Source organism: Schistocerca serialis, chromosome 1 (genome assembly GCF_023864345.2).
Source record: "Schistocerca serialis cubense isolate TAMUIC-IGC-003099 chromosome 1, iqSchSeri2.2, whole genome shotgun sequence".
Classification (NCBI taxonomy): Eukaryota; Metazoa; Arthropoda; class Insecta; order Orthoptera; family Acrididae; genus Schistocerca; species Schistocerca serialis.
In genome coordinates this window covers 6,914,966-6,932,111 of record NC_064638.1, presented here as the reverse complement: position 1 = coordinate 6,932,111, position 17,146 = coordinate 6,914,966, and positions in this window count along the sequence as shown.

The window sequence follows — 17,146 nt, the reverse complement described above, 5'->3', positions numbered from 1 at the left end:
ATTTTCGAATCTGACGCAAAACAGATAGTTAATTGTAACATTCATGGCCTCCTAATGACGAAGGAACACTCAAATTGCGTTGAGATTCACTACATCGTCCTCCAGCCGACTTGTCTCCAAGGGGATATCACTGCCTCGGGCACCACATGGTCCGTCTCTGGTGATTCTACGTTTTCGAATCCGACGCAAAACTGATAGTTAATTGCAACGGTCAGCGCCTCCTAAAGACGATGGAACACTCAAATTGCGTCGAGATTCAATACATAGTCATCCAGCCGATTTGTCTCCATGGGGATATTGCTGCCTCGGGCTCCTTATGGTCGCTCTCCTGTGAGTCTAGATTTTCGAATCCGACGCGAAACTGATTGTTAATTGTAACGCTCAGGGTTTCCTGATGACGATGGAACAATCAAATTGCGTCGAGATTCAATACATCGTCCTTCAGCCGACTTGTCCCCAAGGGTCTATTGCTGCCTCGGGCACCTTATGGACGTTCTCCTGTGAGTCTAGATTTTCGAATCCGACGCAAAACTGATAGATAATTGTAGCGTTCAGGGACTCCTAACGACGATGGAGCACTCAAATTGCGTCGAGATTCAATACATCGGCCTCCAGCCGACTTGTCTCCAATGGTCTATTGCTGCCTCGGGCACCTTATGGTCGTTCTCCTGTGAGTCTAGATTTTCGAATCTGACGCAATACTGATAGTTAATTGTAACGTTCAGGGCTTCCTAATGACGAAGGAACACTCAAATTGCCTAAAGATTCACTACATCGTCCTCCAGCCGACTTGTCTCCAAGGGGATATAGCTGCCTCGGGCACCACTTGGTCCGTCTCCGGTGATTCTACGTTTTCGAATCCGACGCAAAACTGATAGTTAATTGTAACGTTCAGGGCCTCCTAATGACGATGGAGTACTCAAATTGCGTCGAGATTCAATACATCGTCCTCCAGCCGACTAGTCTCCATGGGGATATTGCTGCCTCGGGCTACTTATGGTCGCTCTCCTGTGAGTCTAGATTTTCGAATCCGACGCGAAACTGATTGTTAATTGTAACTTTCAGGGCTTCCTAATGACGATGGAACACTCAAATTGCGTCGAGATTCAATACATCGTCCTTCAACCGACTTGTCTCCAAGGTATTTTGCTGCCTCGGGCACATTATAGTCGTTCTCCTGTGAGTCTAGATTTTCTAATCCGACGCAAAACTGATTGTTAATTGTCACGATCAGGGCCTCCTAATGACGATGGAACACTCAAATTGCGTCTAGAATCAATACATCATCCTCCAGCCGACTAGTATCCAAGGGGATTTCGCTGTCTCGGGCACCAGATGATACTTCTCCTGTGAGTAGATTTTCGAATCCGACGCTAAAATGATAATTAATTGAAACGTTCAGCGCCTCCTAATGACGATGGAACACTCAAATTACGTCGAGATCCAATACATCGTCCTCCAGCCGACTTGTCTCGAAGGGGATATTGCTGCCTCGGGCACCATGTGGTCCTTCTCCTGTGAGTCTAGATTTTCGAATCCGAAGCGAAACTGATAGTTAATTATAATGTTCAGGGCCTCCTAATGACGATGGAGCACTCAAATTGCGTCGCGATTCAATACATTGTCCTCTAGCGGACTGGTCTCCAAGGGGATATTGCTGCTTCGGGCACCTTATGATTCGTCTCCAGTGAGTCTAGATATTCGAATCCGACGAAAAACTGATCGTTAATTGTAACAATCAGGGCCTCCTAGTTACGATGGAACACTCAAATTGTGTCGCGATCCAATACATCGTCCTCCAGCCGACTTGTCTCCAAGGGTCTATTGCTGCCTCGGGCACCTTATTTTTGTTCCCCTGTGAGTCTAGATTTTAGAATCCGACGCAAAACAGATAGTTAATTGTAACGTTAAGGGCCTCCTAATGACGATGGAACACTCAAATTGCGTCGAGATTCAATACATCGTCCTCCAGCCGACTTGTTTCCAAGGGGATATTGTTGTCTCGGGCACCATATGATCCTTCTCCTGTGAGTAGATTTTCGAATCCGACGCTAAAATGATAGTTAATTGTAACGGTCAGCGCCTCCTAATGACGATGGAACACTCAAAATGCGTCGAGATTCAATACATAGTCCTCCAGCCGATTTGTCTCTGTGGGGATATTGCTGCCACGGGCTCCTTATGGTCGCTCTCCTGTGAGTCTAGAATTTCGAATCCGACGCGAAACTGATTGTTAATTGTAACGTTCGGGGTTTCCTAATGACGATGGAAAACTCAAATTGCGTCGAGATTCAATACATCGTCCTCCAGGCGACTTGTCTCGAAGGGGATATTGCTGCCTCGGGCACCAAATGGTCCTTCCCTTGAGAGTCTAGATTTTCGAATCCGACGCAAAACAGATAGTTAATTGTACCATTCAGGGCCTCCTAATGACGATGGAACACTCAAATTTTGTCGTAATCCAATATATCGTCCTCCAGCCGACTTGTCTCCAAGGGTCTGTTGCTGCCTCGGGCTCCTTATGGCCGCTCTCCTGTGAGTCTAGATTTTCGAATCCGAAACGAAACTGATTGTTAATTGTAATGTTCAGGGCTTCCTAATGACGATGGGATGCTCAAATTGCGTCGAGATTCAATACATCGTCCTTCAGCCGACTTGTCCTTAAAGGTCTATTGCTGCCTCGAGCACCTTATGGTCGTTCTCAGTGAGTCTAGATTTTCTAATCCGACGCAAAACTGATTGTTAATTGTCACGATCAGGGCCTCCTAATGACGATGGAACACTCAAATTGCGTCTAGAATCAATACATCATCCTCCAGCCGACTAGTATCCAAGGGGATTTCGCTGTCTCGGGCACCAGATGATACTTCTCCTGTGAGTAGATTTTCGAATCCGACGCTAAAATGATAATTAATTGAAACGTTCAGCGCCTCCTAATGACGATGGAACACTCAAATTACGTCGAGATCCAATACATCGTCCTCCAGCCGACTTGTCTCGAAGGGGATATTGCTGCCTCGGGCACCATGTGGTCCTTCTCCTGTGAGTCTAGATTTTCGAATCCGAAGCGAAACTGATAGTTAATTATAATGTTCAGGGCCTCCTAATGACGATGGAGCACTCAAATTGCGTCGCGATTCAATACATTGTCCTCTAGCGGACTGGTCTCCAAGGGGATATTGCTGGTTCGGGCACCTTATGATTCGTCTCCAGTGAGTCTAGATATTCGAATCCGACGAAAAACTGATCGTTAATTGTAACAATCAGGGCCTCCTAGTTACGATGGAACACTCAAATTGTGTCGCGATCCAATACATCGTCCTCCAGCCGACTTGTCTCCAAGGGTCTATTGCTGCCTCGGGCACCTTATTTTTGTTCCCCTGTGAGTCTAGATTTTAGAATCCGACGCAAAACAGATAGTTAATTGTAACGTTAAGGGCCTCCTAATGACGATGGAACACTCAAATTGCGTCGAGATTCAATACATCGTCCTCCAGCCGACTTGTTTCCAAGGGGATATTGTTGTCTCGGGCACCATATGATCCTTCTCCTGTGAGTAGATTTTCGAATCCGACGCTAAAATGATAGTTAATTGTAACGGTCAGCGCCTCCTAATGACGATGGAACACTCAAATTGCGTCGAGATTCAATACATAGTCCTCCAGCCGATTTGTCTCTGTGGGGATATTGCTGCCACGGGCTCCTTATGGTCGCTCTCCTGTGAGTCTAGAATTTCGAATCCGACGCGAAACTGATTGTTAATTGTAACGTTCGGGGTTTCCTAATGACGATGGAAAACTCAAATTGCGTCGAGATTCAATACATCGTCCTCCAGGCGACTTGTCTCGAAGGGGATATTGCTGCCTCGGGCACCAAATGGTCCTTCCCTTGAGAGTCTAGATTTTCGAATCCGACGCAAAACAGATAGTTAATTGTACCATTCAGGGCCTCCTAATGACGATGGAACACTCAAATTTTGTCGTAATCCAATATATCGTCCTCCAGCCGACTTGTCTCCAAGGGTCTGTTGCTGCCTCGGGCTCCTTATGGCCGCTCTCCTGTGAGTCTAGATTTTCGAATCCGAAACGAAACTGATTGTTAATTGTAATGTTCAGGGCTTCCTAATGACGATGGGATGCTCAAATTGCGTCGAGATTCAATACATCGTCCTTCAGCCGACTTGTCCTTAAAGGTCTATTGCTGCCTCGAGCACCTTATGGTCGTTCTCAGTGAGTCTAGATTTTCTAATCCGACGCAAAACTGATCGTTAATGGTAACGTTCAGGGCCTCCTAATGACGATGGAACACTCAAATTGCGTCGAGATTCAATACATTATCCTCCAGCCGACTTGTTTCCAAGGGAATATTGCTGTCTCGGGCACCATTTGGTCCTTCTCCTGTGAGTCTAGATTTTCGAATCCGATGCGAAACTGATAGTTAATTGTAACGTTCAGGGCCTCCTAATGACAATGGAGCACTCAAATTGCGTCGCGATTCAATACATCGTCCTCTAGCGGACTGGTCTCCAAGGGGATATTGCTGCTTCGGGCACCTTATGATTCGTCTCCAGTGAGTGTTGATTTTCCAATCCGATGAAAAACTGATAGTTAATTGTAACAATCAGGGCCTCCTAGTTACGATGGAAAACTCAAACTGTGGCGCGATCCAATACATCGTCCTCCAGCCGACTTGTCTCCAAGGGTCTATTGCTGCCACAGGCACCTTATGGTCGTTCCCCTGTGAGTCTAGATTTTAGAATCCGACGCAAAACAGATAGTTAATTGTAACGTTCATGGCCTTCTTATGACGATGGAGCACTCAAATTGCGTCGAGATTCAATACGTGGGCCTCGAGCCGACTTGTCTTTAGGGGTCTAATGCTTCCTCGGGCACCTTATAGTCGTTCTCCTGTGAGTCTAGATTTTCTAATCCGACGCAAAATTGATTGTTAATTGTAACGTTCAGGGCCTTCTAATGACGATGGAACACTCAAATTGCGTCGAGATTCAATACATCGTCCTCCAGCCGACTTGTATCCAGGGGGTTTTGATGTCTCGGGCACCATATGATCCTTCTCCTGTGAGTAGATTTTCGAATCCAAAGTTAAAATGATAGTTAATTGTAAAGTTCAGGGCCTCCTAATGACGATGGAACACTCAAATAGCGTCGAGATTCAATACATCGGCCTCCAGCTGACTTGACTCCAAGGGGATATTGCTGCCTCGGGCTCCATGTGGTCCGTCTCCTGTGAGTCTAGATTTTCGATTCCAACGCGAAACTGATAGTTAATTTAAACTTTCAGGGCCTCCTAATGACGATGGAACACTCAAATTGCGTCGAGGTTCAATACATCGGCATTCAGCCGATTTGTCTCCAAGGGTCTATTGCTGACTTGGGTACCTTATGGTCGTACCCCTGTGAGTCTAGATTTTAGAATCCGACGCAAAACTGATAGTTAATTGTAATGTTCAGGGCCTCCTAATGACGATGGAACACTCAAATTGCGTCGAGATTTAATCCGTCGGTCTCCAGCCGACTTGTCTCCAAGGGGATATTGCTGCCTCGGGCACCATATGGTCCGTCTCCTGTGAATCTAGATTTTCGAATCCGACGCAAAAATGATAGTTAATTGTAACGCTCAGCGCCTCCTAATGACGATGAAACACTCAAATTGCGTCGAGAGTCAATACATCGACCTCCAGCCGACTTCTCTACAACGGGATATTGCTGCCTCGGGCCCCATGTGGTCCGTCTCCTGTGAGTCTAGATTTTCGAATCTGACGCGAAACTGATAGCAAATTGTATTGTTCAGGGCCTCCTCATGACGATGGAACACTCAAATTGCGTCGAGAATCAATACATCGGCCTCGAGCCGACTTATCTCCTAGGGTCTATTGCTGCCTCGTGCAGCTTATGGTCGTTCTCCTGTGAGGCTAGATTTTCGAATCCGACGCAAAACAGATAGTTAATTGTAACTTCAGGGCCTCCTAATGACGATGGAACACTCAAATTGCGTCGAGATTCAATACTTCTGCTTCCAGCCGGCTTGTCTCCAAGGGGACATTGCTGCCTCGGGCACCATATGGTCCGTCTCCGGTGAGTCTAGATTTTCGATTCCGATGCGAAGCTGATAGTTACTTCTAACGTTCAGGGCCTCCTAATGACGATGGAACACTGAAATTGCGTCGAGATTCAATACATCGGCCTCCAGCTGACTTGTCTCCAAGGGGATATTGCTGCCTCGGGCTCCATGTGTTCCGTCTCCTGTGAGTCTAGATTTTCGAATCCGACCCGACACTGATAGTTAATTGGAACTTTTAGGGCCTCCTAATGACGATGGACCACTCAATTTGCGTCGAGATTCAACACATCGGCATTCAGCCGATTTGTCTCCAAGGGTCTATTGCTGACTTGGGTACCTTGTGGTCGTACCCCTGTGAGTCTAGATTTTAGAATCCGACGCAAAACTGATAGTTAATTGTAATGTTCAGGGCCTCCTAATGACGATGGAACACTCAAATTGCGTCGAGATTTAAACCGTCGGCCTCCAGCCGACTTGTCTCCAAGGGGATATTGCTGCCTCGGGCACCATATGGTCCGTCTCCTGTGTGTCTGGATTCTCGAATCCGACGCAAAAATGATAGTTAATTGTAACGCTCAGCGCCTCCTAATGACGATGAAACACTCAAATTGCGTCGAGAGTCAATACATCGACCTCCAGCCGTCTTCTCTACAAGGGGATATTGCTGCCTCGGGCTCCATTTGGTCCGTCTCCTGTGAGTCTAGATTTTCGAATCCGACGCGAAACTGATAGCAAATTGTAACGTTCAGGGCCTCCTAATGACAATGGAACACTCAAATTGCGTCGAGATTCAATACATCGTCCTTCAGCCGACTTGTCTCCAAGAGTCCATTGCAGCCTCGGGCACCATATGGTCGTTCTCCTGTGGGTCTAGATTTTCGAATCCGTCGCAAAACAGATAGCTAATTGTAACGTTCAGGGTCTCCTATAGACGATGGAACATTCAAATTGCGTCACGATCCAATACATGGTCCTCCAGCCGACTTGTCTCCAAGGGGATATTACTGTCTCGGGCACCATATGATCCTTCTCCTGTGAGTATAGATTTTCGAATCCGACGCGAAACTGATAAATAATTGTAACGTTCAGGGCCCCCTAATGATGATGGAACACTCAAATTGCGTCGAGATTCTATACATCGGCCTCCTGCCGACTTGTCTCCAATGGGAAATTCTGCCGCGGGCACCTTATGGTCCGTCTCCTGTGAGTCTAGATTTTCGAATCCGACGCAAAAATGATAGTTAATTGTAACGTTCAGCGCCTCCTAATGACGATGGAACACTCAAATTGCGTCGAGAGTCAATACATCGACCTCCAGCCGACTTGTCTCCAAGGGAATTTCGCTGCCTCGGGCACCACATGGTCCGTCTCCGGTGATTCTACGCTTTCGAATACGACTCAAAACTGCTAGTTAATTGTAACATTCAGGGCCCCCTAGTGACGATGGAATACTCAAATTGCGTCGCGATCCAATACATCGTCCTCCAGCCGACTTGCCTCCAAGGGTCTACAGCTGCCTCGGGCACCTTATGATCGTACTCCTATGAGTCTACGAACCCGACGCAAAAATGATAGTGAATTGTAGCGTTCAGGGCCTCCTAATGACGATGGAGCACACAAATTGCGTCGCGATTCAATACATCCTCCTCCAGCGGACTGGTCTCCAAGGGGATATTTCTGCCTCGGGCACCATATGGTCCGTCTCCTGTGAATCTAGATTTTCGAATCCGACGCAAAAATGATAGTTAATTGTAACGCTCAGCGCCTCCTAATGACGATGAAACACTCAAATTGCGTCGAGATTTAATCCGTCGGTCTCCAGCCGACTTGTCTCCAACGGGATATTGCTGCCTCGGGCACCATATGGTCCGTCTCCTGTGAATCTAGATTTTCGAATCCGACGCAAAAATGATAGTTAATTGTAACGCTCAGCGCCTCCTAATGACGATGAAACACTCAAATTGCGTCGAGAGTCAATACATCGACCTCCAGCCGACTTCTCTACAACGGGATATTGCTGCCTCGGGCCCCATGTGGTCCGTCTCCTGTGAGTCTAGATTTTCGAATCTGACGCGAAACTGATAGCAAATTGTATTGTTCAGGGCCTCCTCATGACGATGGAACACTCAAATTGCGTCGAGAATCAATACATCGGCCTCGAGCAGACTTATCTCCTAGGGTCTATTGCTGCCTCGTGCAGCTTATGGTCGTTCTCCTGTGAGGCTAGATTTTCGAATCCGACGCAAAACAGATAGTTAATTGTAACTTCAGGGCCTCCTAATGACGATGGAACACTCAAATTGCGTCGAGATTCAATACTTCTGCTTCCAGCCGACTTGTCTCCAAGGGGACATTGCTGCCTCGGGCACCATATGGTCCGTCTCCGGAGAGTCTAGATTTTCGATTCCGATGCGAAGCTGATAGTTACTTCTAACGTTCAGGGCCTCCTAATGACGATGGAACACTGAAATTGCGTCGAGATTCAATACATCGGCCTCCAGCTGACTTGTCTCCAAGGGGATATTGCTGCCTTGGGCTCCATGTGTTCCGTCTCCTGTGAGTCTAGATTTTCGAATCCAACCCGACACTGGTAGTTAATTGGAACTTTCAGGGCCTCCTAATGACGATGGACCACTCAATTTGCGTCGAGATTCAACACATCGGCATTCAGCCGATTTGTCTCCAAGGGTCTATTGCTGACTTGGGTACCTTGTGGTCGTACCCCTGTGAGTCTAGATTTTAGAATCCGACGCAAAACTGATAGTTAATTGTAATGTTCAGGGCCTCCTAATGACGATGGAACACTCAAATTGCGTCGAGATTTAAACCGTCGGCCTCCAGCCGACTTGTCTCCAAGGGGATATTGCTGCCTCGGGCACCATATGGTCCGTCTCCTGTGTGTCTAGATTCTCGAATCCGACGCAAAAATGATAGTTAATTGTAACGCTCAGCGCCTCCTAATGAAGATGAATCACTCAAATTGCGTCGAGAGTCACTACATCGACCTCCAGCCGTCTTCTCTACAAGGGGATATTGCTGCCTCGGGCTCCATTTGGTCCGTCTCCTGTGAGTCTAGATTTTCGAATCCGACGCGAAACTGATAGCAAATTGTAACGTTCAGGGCCTCCTAATGACGATGGAACACTCAAATTGCGTCGAGATTCAATACATCGTCCTTCAGCCGACTTGTCTCCAAGAGTCCATTGCAGCCTCGGGCACCATATGGTCGTTCTCCTGTGGGTCTAGATTTTCGAATCCGTCGCAAAACAGATAGCTAATTGTAACGTTCAGGGTCTCCTATAGACGATGGAACATTCAAATTGCGTAACGATCCAATACATGGTCCTCCAGCCGACTTGTCTCCAAGGGGATATTACTGTCTCGGGCACCATATGATCCTTCTCCTGTGAGTATAGATTTTCGAATCCGACGCGAAACTGATAAATAATTGTAACGTTCAGGGCCCCCTAATGATGATGGAACACTCAAATTGCGTCGAGATTCTATACATCGGCCTCCAGCCGACTTGTCTCCAATGGGAAATTCTGCCGCGGGCACCTTATGGTCCGTCTCCTGTGAGTCTAGATTTTCGAATCCGACGCAAAAATGATAGTTAATTGTAACGTTCAGCGCCTCCTAATGACGATGGAATACTCAAATTGCGTCGCGATCCAATACTTCGTCCTCCAGCCGACTTGCCTCCAAGGGTCTACAGCTGCCTCGGGCACCTTATGATCGTACTCCTATGAGTCTACGAACCCGACGCAAAAATGATAGTGAATTGTAGCGTTCAGGGCCTCCTAATGACGATGGAGCACACAAATTGCGTCGCGATTCAATACATCCTCCTCCAGCGGACTGGTCTCCAAGGGGATATTTCTGCCTCGGGCACCTTATGATCCGTCTCCAGTGAGTCGAGACTTTCGAATCCGACGAAAAACTGAGAGTAAATTGTAACATTCAGGGCCTCCAAATGACGATGGAAAACTCAAATTGAGTCGCAATCCAATACATCGTCCTCCAGCCGACTTGTCTCCAAGAGTCTATTGCTGCCTCGGGCACTTTATGGTCGTTCCCCTGTGAGTCTAGATTTTAGAATCCGACGCAAAACTGATAGTTAATTGTAATGTTGAGGGACTCCTAATGACGATGGAACACTCAAATTGCGTCGAGAGGCAATACATCGTCCTCCAGCCGATTTGTCTCCATGGGGATATTGCTCCCTCGGGTTCCTTATGGTCCGTCTCCAGTGAGTCTAGATTTTCGAATCCGACGAAAAACTGACAGTTAATTGTAACGTTCAGGGCCACCTAATGACGATGGAACACTCAAATTGCGTCGAGATTCAATACATCGGCCTCCAGCCGACTTGTCTCCAAGGGGATATTGCTGTCTCGGGCACCATATGAACCTTCTTCTGTGAGTCTAGATTTTCGAATCCGACGCGAAACTGATAGTTAATTGTAACGTTCAGAGCCTTCTATTGACGATGGAACACTCAAATTGCGTCGAGATTCAATACATCGTCCTTCAGCCGACTTGTCTCCAGGGGTCTATTGCTGCCACGGGCACCTTATGGTCGTTCTCCTGTGAGTCTAGATTTTCGAATCCGGCGCAAAACTGATAGTTAATTGTAACTTTCAGGGCCTCCTTACGACGATGGAATACTCAAATTGCGTCGAGATTCAATACATTGTCCTCCAGCCGACTTCTCTTCATGGGGATATGGTCGTTCTCCTGTGAGTCTAGATTTTCGAATCCGACGCGAAACTGATTGTTAATTGTAACGTTCAGGGCTTCCTAATGACGATGGAACACTCAAATTGCGACGAGATTCAATACATCGGCCTCCAGCCGACTTGTCTTAAAAATGTCTATTGCTGCCTCGGGCACCTTGTGGTCGTTCTAATGTGAGTCTAGATTTTCGAATCCGACGCATAACTGATAGTTAATTGCAACGTTCAGCGATTCCTAATGACGATGGAACTCTCAAATTGCGTCGAGAGTCAATACATCGTCCTCCAGCCGACTTGTCTACAAGGGGATATTGCTGCTTTAGGCTCCATTTTGTCCATGTCCTGTGAGTCTAGATTTTCGAATCCGACGCGAAAATGATAGTTAATTGTAACGCTCAGGGCCTCCTAATGACGACGGAACACTCAAATTGCGTCGAGATTGAATACATCGGTTTCCAGCCGACTTGTCTCAGAGGGTCTATTGCTGCCTCGGGCACCTTATGGTCGTTCTCCTGTGAGTCTAGATTTTTGAATCCGACGCATATCTGATAGCTAATTGCTACGGTCAGCGCCTCATAAAAACGATGGAACACTCAAATTGCGTCGAGATTCAATACATCGTCATTCAGCCGACTTGTCTTCAAGGGTCTATTGCTGCCTCGTGCAGCTTATGGTCGTTCTCCTGTGAGTCTAGATTTTCGAATCCGACGCAAAACGGATAGTTAATTGTAACTTCAGGGCCTCCTAATGACAATGGAACACTCAAATTGCGTCGAGATTCAATTCTTCTGCTTCCAACCGACTTGTCTCCAAGGGGACATTGCTGCCTCGGGCACCATATGTTCCGTATCCGGTGAGTCTAGATTTTCGATTCCGATGCGAAGCTGATAGTTACTTGTAACGTTCCGGGCCTCCTAATGACGACGGAACACTCAAATTGCGTCGAGATTCAATACATCGGCCTCCAGCCGACTTGTCTTCAAATGTCTATTGCTGCCTCGGGCACCTTGTGGTCGTTTTCCAGTGAGTCTACATTTTCGAATCCGACGCATAACTGATACTTAATTGTAAAGGTCAGGAGCTCCTAATGACGATGGAACACTCAAATTGCGTGGAGATTCAATACATCGTCCTCCAGCCGACTTGTCTCCAAGGGGATATCGCTGCCTCGGGCACCACATGGTCCGTCTCCGGTGGTTCTACATTTTCGAATCCGACGCAAAACTCATAGTTAATTGTAACGTTCAGGGCCTCCTAATGACGATGGAACACTCAAATTGCGTCGAGATTCAATACTTCGGCTTCCAACCGACTTGTTTCCAAGGGGACATTGCTGCCTCGGGCACCACACGGTCCGTCTCCTGTGAGTCTAAATTTTCGATTCCGATGCGAAACTGATAGTTAATTGTAACGTTCAGGGCCTCCTAATGACGATGGAACACTCGAATTGCGTCGAGATTCAATACTTCGTCCTTCAGCCGACTTGTCTCCAACTTTCTATTGTTGCGTCGGGCACCTTATGGTCGTTCTCCTGTGAGTCTACATTTTCGAATCCGACGCATATCTGATAGTTTATTGCAAACTTCAGCGCCTCCTAATGACGATGGAGCACTCAAATTGCGTCGAGATTCAATACATCGGCCTCCAGCCGACTTGTCCCCAAATGTCTATTGATACCTCGGGCACCTTGTCGTCGTTCTCCTGTGAGTCTAGATTTTCGAATCCGACGCATAACTGATAGTTAATTGTAAAGTTCAGGGCCTCCTAATGTCGATGGAACACTCAAGTTGCACCGAGATTCAATACATCGTCCTCCAGCCGACTTGTCTCCAAGAGTCTATTGCTGCCTCGGACACCTTATGGTCGTTCTCCTGTGAGTCTAGATTTTCGAATCCGAAGCAAAACTGATAGTTAATTGTAACGTTAAGGGCCTCCTAATGACGATGGAATACTCAAATTGCGTCGAGATTCAATACATCGGCCTCGAGCCGACTTGTCTCCAAGGGGACATTGCTGCCTCGGGCACCATATGGTCCGTCTCCTGAGAGTCTAGATTTTCGATTCCGATGCGAAACTGATAGTTAATTGTAACGTTCAGGGCCTCCTTATGACGATGGAACACTCAAATTGCGTCGAGATTCAATACAGCGTTCTTCAGCAGACTTGATCCCAATAGTCTATTGCTGGCTCGGACACCTTATTGTCGTTCTCCTGTGAGTCTAGATTTTCGAATCCGACGCGAAAATGATAGTTAATTGTAACGCTCAGGGCCTCCTAATGACGACGGAACACTCAAATTGCGTCGAGATTGAATACATCGGTTTTCAGCCGACTTGTCTCAGAGGGTCTATTGCTGCCTCGGGCACCTTATGGTCGTTCTCCTGTGAGTCTAGATTTTTGAATCCGACGCATATCTGATAACTAATTGCTACGGTCAGCGCCTCATAAAAACGATGGAACACTCAAATTGCGTCGAGATTCAATACATCGTCATTCACCCGACTTGTCTCCAAGGGTCTATTGCTGCCTCGGGCAGCTTATGGTCGTTCTCCTGTGAGTCTAGATTTTCGAATCCGACGCAAAACGGATAGTTAATTGTAACTTCAGGGCCTCCTAATGACAATGGAACACTCAAATTGCGTCGAGATTCAATTCTTCTGCTTCCAACCGACTTGTCTCCAAGGGGACATTGCTACCTCGGGCACCATATGTTCCGTCTCCGGTGAGTCTAGATTTTCGATTCCGATGCGAAGCTGATAGTTACTTGTAACGTTCAGGGCCTCCTAATGACGACGGAACACTCAAATTGCGTCGAGATTCAATACATCGGCCTCCAGAAGACTTGTCTTCAAATGTCTACTGCTGCCTCGGGCACCTTGTGGTCGTTTTCCTGTGAGTCTACATTTTCGAATCCGACGCATAACTGATACTTAATTGTAAAGGTCAGGAGCTCCTAATGACGATGGAACACTCAAATTGCGTGGAGATTCAATACATCGTCCTCCAGCCGACTTGTCTCCAACGGGATATCGCTGCCTCGGGCACCACATGGTCCATCTCCGGTGGTTCTACATTTTCGAATCCGACGCAAAACTCATAGTTAATTGTAACGTTCAGGGCCTCCTAATGACGATGGAACACTCAAATTGCGTCGAGATTCAATACTTCGGCTTCCAACCGACTTGTTTCCAAGTGGACATTGCTGCCTCGGGCACCACACGGTCCGTCTCCTGTGAGTCTAAATTTTCGATTCCGATGCGAAACTGATAGTTAATTGTAACGTTCAGGGCCTCCTAATGACGATGGAACACTCGAATTGCGTCGAGATTCAATACTTCGTCCTTCAGCCGACTTGTCTCCAACTTTCTATTGCTGCGTCGGGGACCTTATGGTCGTTCTCCTGTGAGTCTAGATTTTCGAATCCGACGCAAAAATAATAGTTAATTGTAACGTTCAGCGCCTCCTAATGACGATGGATCACTCAAATTGCGTCGAGAGTCAATACATCGTCCTCCAGCCGACTTGTCTACTAGGGAATTTTGCTGCCTCGGGCTCCATGTGGTCCGTCACCTGTGAGTCTAGATTTTCGAATCCGACGCAAAACTCATAGTTAATTGTAACGTTCAGCGCCTCCTAATGACGATGGGGCACTCAAATGGCGTCGCGATTCAATACATCGTCCTCCAGCAGACTGGTCTCCAAGGGGATATTGCTGTCTCGGGCACGTTATGGACCATCTCTAGTGAGTGTTCATTTTCGAATCCGACGAAAAAATCATAGTTAATTGTAACATTCTGGGCCTCCTAATGACGATGGGGCACTCAAATTGCGTCGAGGTTCAATACATCGTCCTCCAGCCGACTTGTCTCCAAGGGGTATTGCTGCCTCGGGCATTGTATGGTCCGTCTCCTGTGAGTCTAGATTTTCGAATCCGACGCAAAAATGATAGTTAATTGTAACGATCAGCGCCTCCTAATGACGATGGAACACTCAAATTGCGTCGAGAGTCAATACATCGTCCTCCAGCCGACTTGTCTACAAGGGGATATTGCTGCCACGGGCTCAATGTGGTCCGTGTCCTGTGAGTCTCGATTTTCGAATCCGACGCGAAACTGATAGTTAATTGCAACGTTCAGCGCCTCCTAATGACGATGGATCACTCAAATTGCGAAGAGGTTCAATACATCGGCTTCCAGCCGACTTGTCTCAAAATGTCTATTGCTGCCTCGGGCACCTTGTGGTCGTTCTCCTGTGAGTCTAGATTTTTCGAATCCTACGCATAACTAATAATTAATGGTAAAGTTCAGGACCTCCTAATGACAATGGAACACTCAATTTGCGTTGAGATTCAATACATCGTCCTCCAGCCGACTTCTCTCCATGGGGATATTCATGCCTCGGGCACCTTATGGTCGTTCTCCTGTGAGTCTAGATTTTCGAATCCGACGCGAAACTGATTGTTAATTGTAACGTTCAGGGTTCCTAATGACGATGGAACACAGAAATTGCGACGAGATTCAATACCTCGTCATTCAGCTGATCTGTCTCCAAGGCTGCCTCGGGCAGCTTATAGTCGTTCCCCTGTGAGTCTAGATTTTCGAATCCGACGCGAAACCGATTGTTAATTGTAACGTTCAGGGCTTCCTAATGACGATGGAACACTCAAATTGCGTCGAGATTCAATACATCGTCATTCAGCCGACTTGTCTCCAAGGGTCTATTGCCGCCTCGGGAAGTTATGGTCGTTCTCCTGTGAGTCTAGATTCTCGAATCCGACGCAAAATTGATAGATAATTGTAACTTCTGGGCCTCCTAATGACGATGGAACACTCAAATTGCGTCGAGATTCAATACTTCTGCTTCCACCCGACTTGTCTCCTAGGGGACATTGCTGCCTCGGGCACCACATGGTCCGTATCCGGTGATTCTACATTTTCGAATCCGACGCAAAACTCATAAATAATTGTAACGTTCAGGGCCTCCTAATGACGATGGAACACTCAAATTGCGTCGAGATTCAATACCTCGTCATTCAGCCGACTTCTCTCCATGTTGATATTACTGCCTCGGGCACCTTATGGTCGTTCTCCTGTGAGTCTAGATTTTGTACTCCGACGCGAAACTGATTGTTAATAGTAACGTTCAGGGCTTCCTAATGACGATGGAACACTGAAATTGCGTCGAGATTCAATACCTCGTCATTCAGCCGATTTGTCTCCAAGGGTCTATTGCTGCTTCGGGCACCTTATGATCGTTCCCTTGTGAGTCTAGAGTTTCGAATCCGACGCGAAACTGATTGTTAATTGTAACGTTGAGGGCCTCCTAATGACGATGGAATACTCAAATTACGTCGAGATTCAGTACATCGGCCTCGAGCCGACTTGCCTCCAAGGGGTCATCGCTGCCTCGGACACCATATGGTCCGTCTCCTGTGAGTCTAGATTTTCGATTCCGATGCGAAACTGATAGTTAATTGTAACGTTCAGGGCTTCCTAATGACGATGGAACACTGAAATTGCGTCGAGATTCAATACCTCGTCATTCAGCCGATTTGTCTCCAAGGGTCTATTGCTGCCTCGGGCACGTTATGGTCGTTCTCCTGTGAGTCTACATTTTCGAATCCGACGCATATCTGATAGTTTATTGCAAACTTCAGCGCCTCCTAATGACGATGGAGCACTCAAATTGCGTCGAGATTCAATACATCGGCCTCCAGCCGACTTGTCCCCAAATGTCTATTGATACCTCGGGCACCTTGTTGTCGTTCTCCTGTGAGTCTAGATTTTCGAATCCGACGCATAACTGATAGTTAATTGTAAAGTTCAGGGCCTCCTAATGTCGATGGAACACTCAAGTTGCACCGAGATTCAATACATCGTCCTCCAGCCGACTTGTCTCCAAGAGTCTATTGCTGCCTCGGACACCTTATGGTCGTTCTCCTGTGAGTCTAGATTTTCGAATCCGAAGCAAAACTGATAGTTAATTGTAACGTTCAGGGCCTCCTAATGACGATGGAATACTCAAATTGCGTCGAGATTCAATACATCGGCCTCGAGCCGACTTGTCTCCAAGGGGACATTGCTGCCTCGGGCACCATATGGTCCGTCTCCTGAGAGACTAGATTTTCGATTCCGATGCGAAACTGATAGTTAATTGTAACGTTCAGGGCCTCCTTATGACGATGGAACACTCAAATTGCGTCGAGATTCAATACAGCGTTCTTCAGCAGACTTGATCCCAATAGTCTATTGCTGGCTCGGACACCTTATTGTCGTTCTCCTGTGAGTCTAGATTTTCGAATCCGACGCATAACTGATAGTTAATTGTAA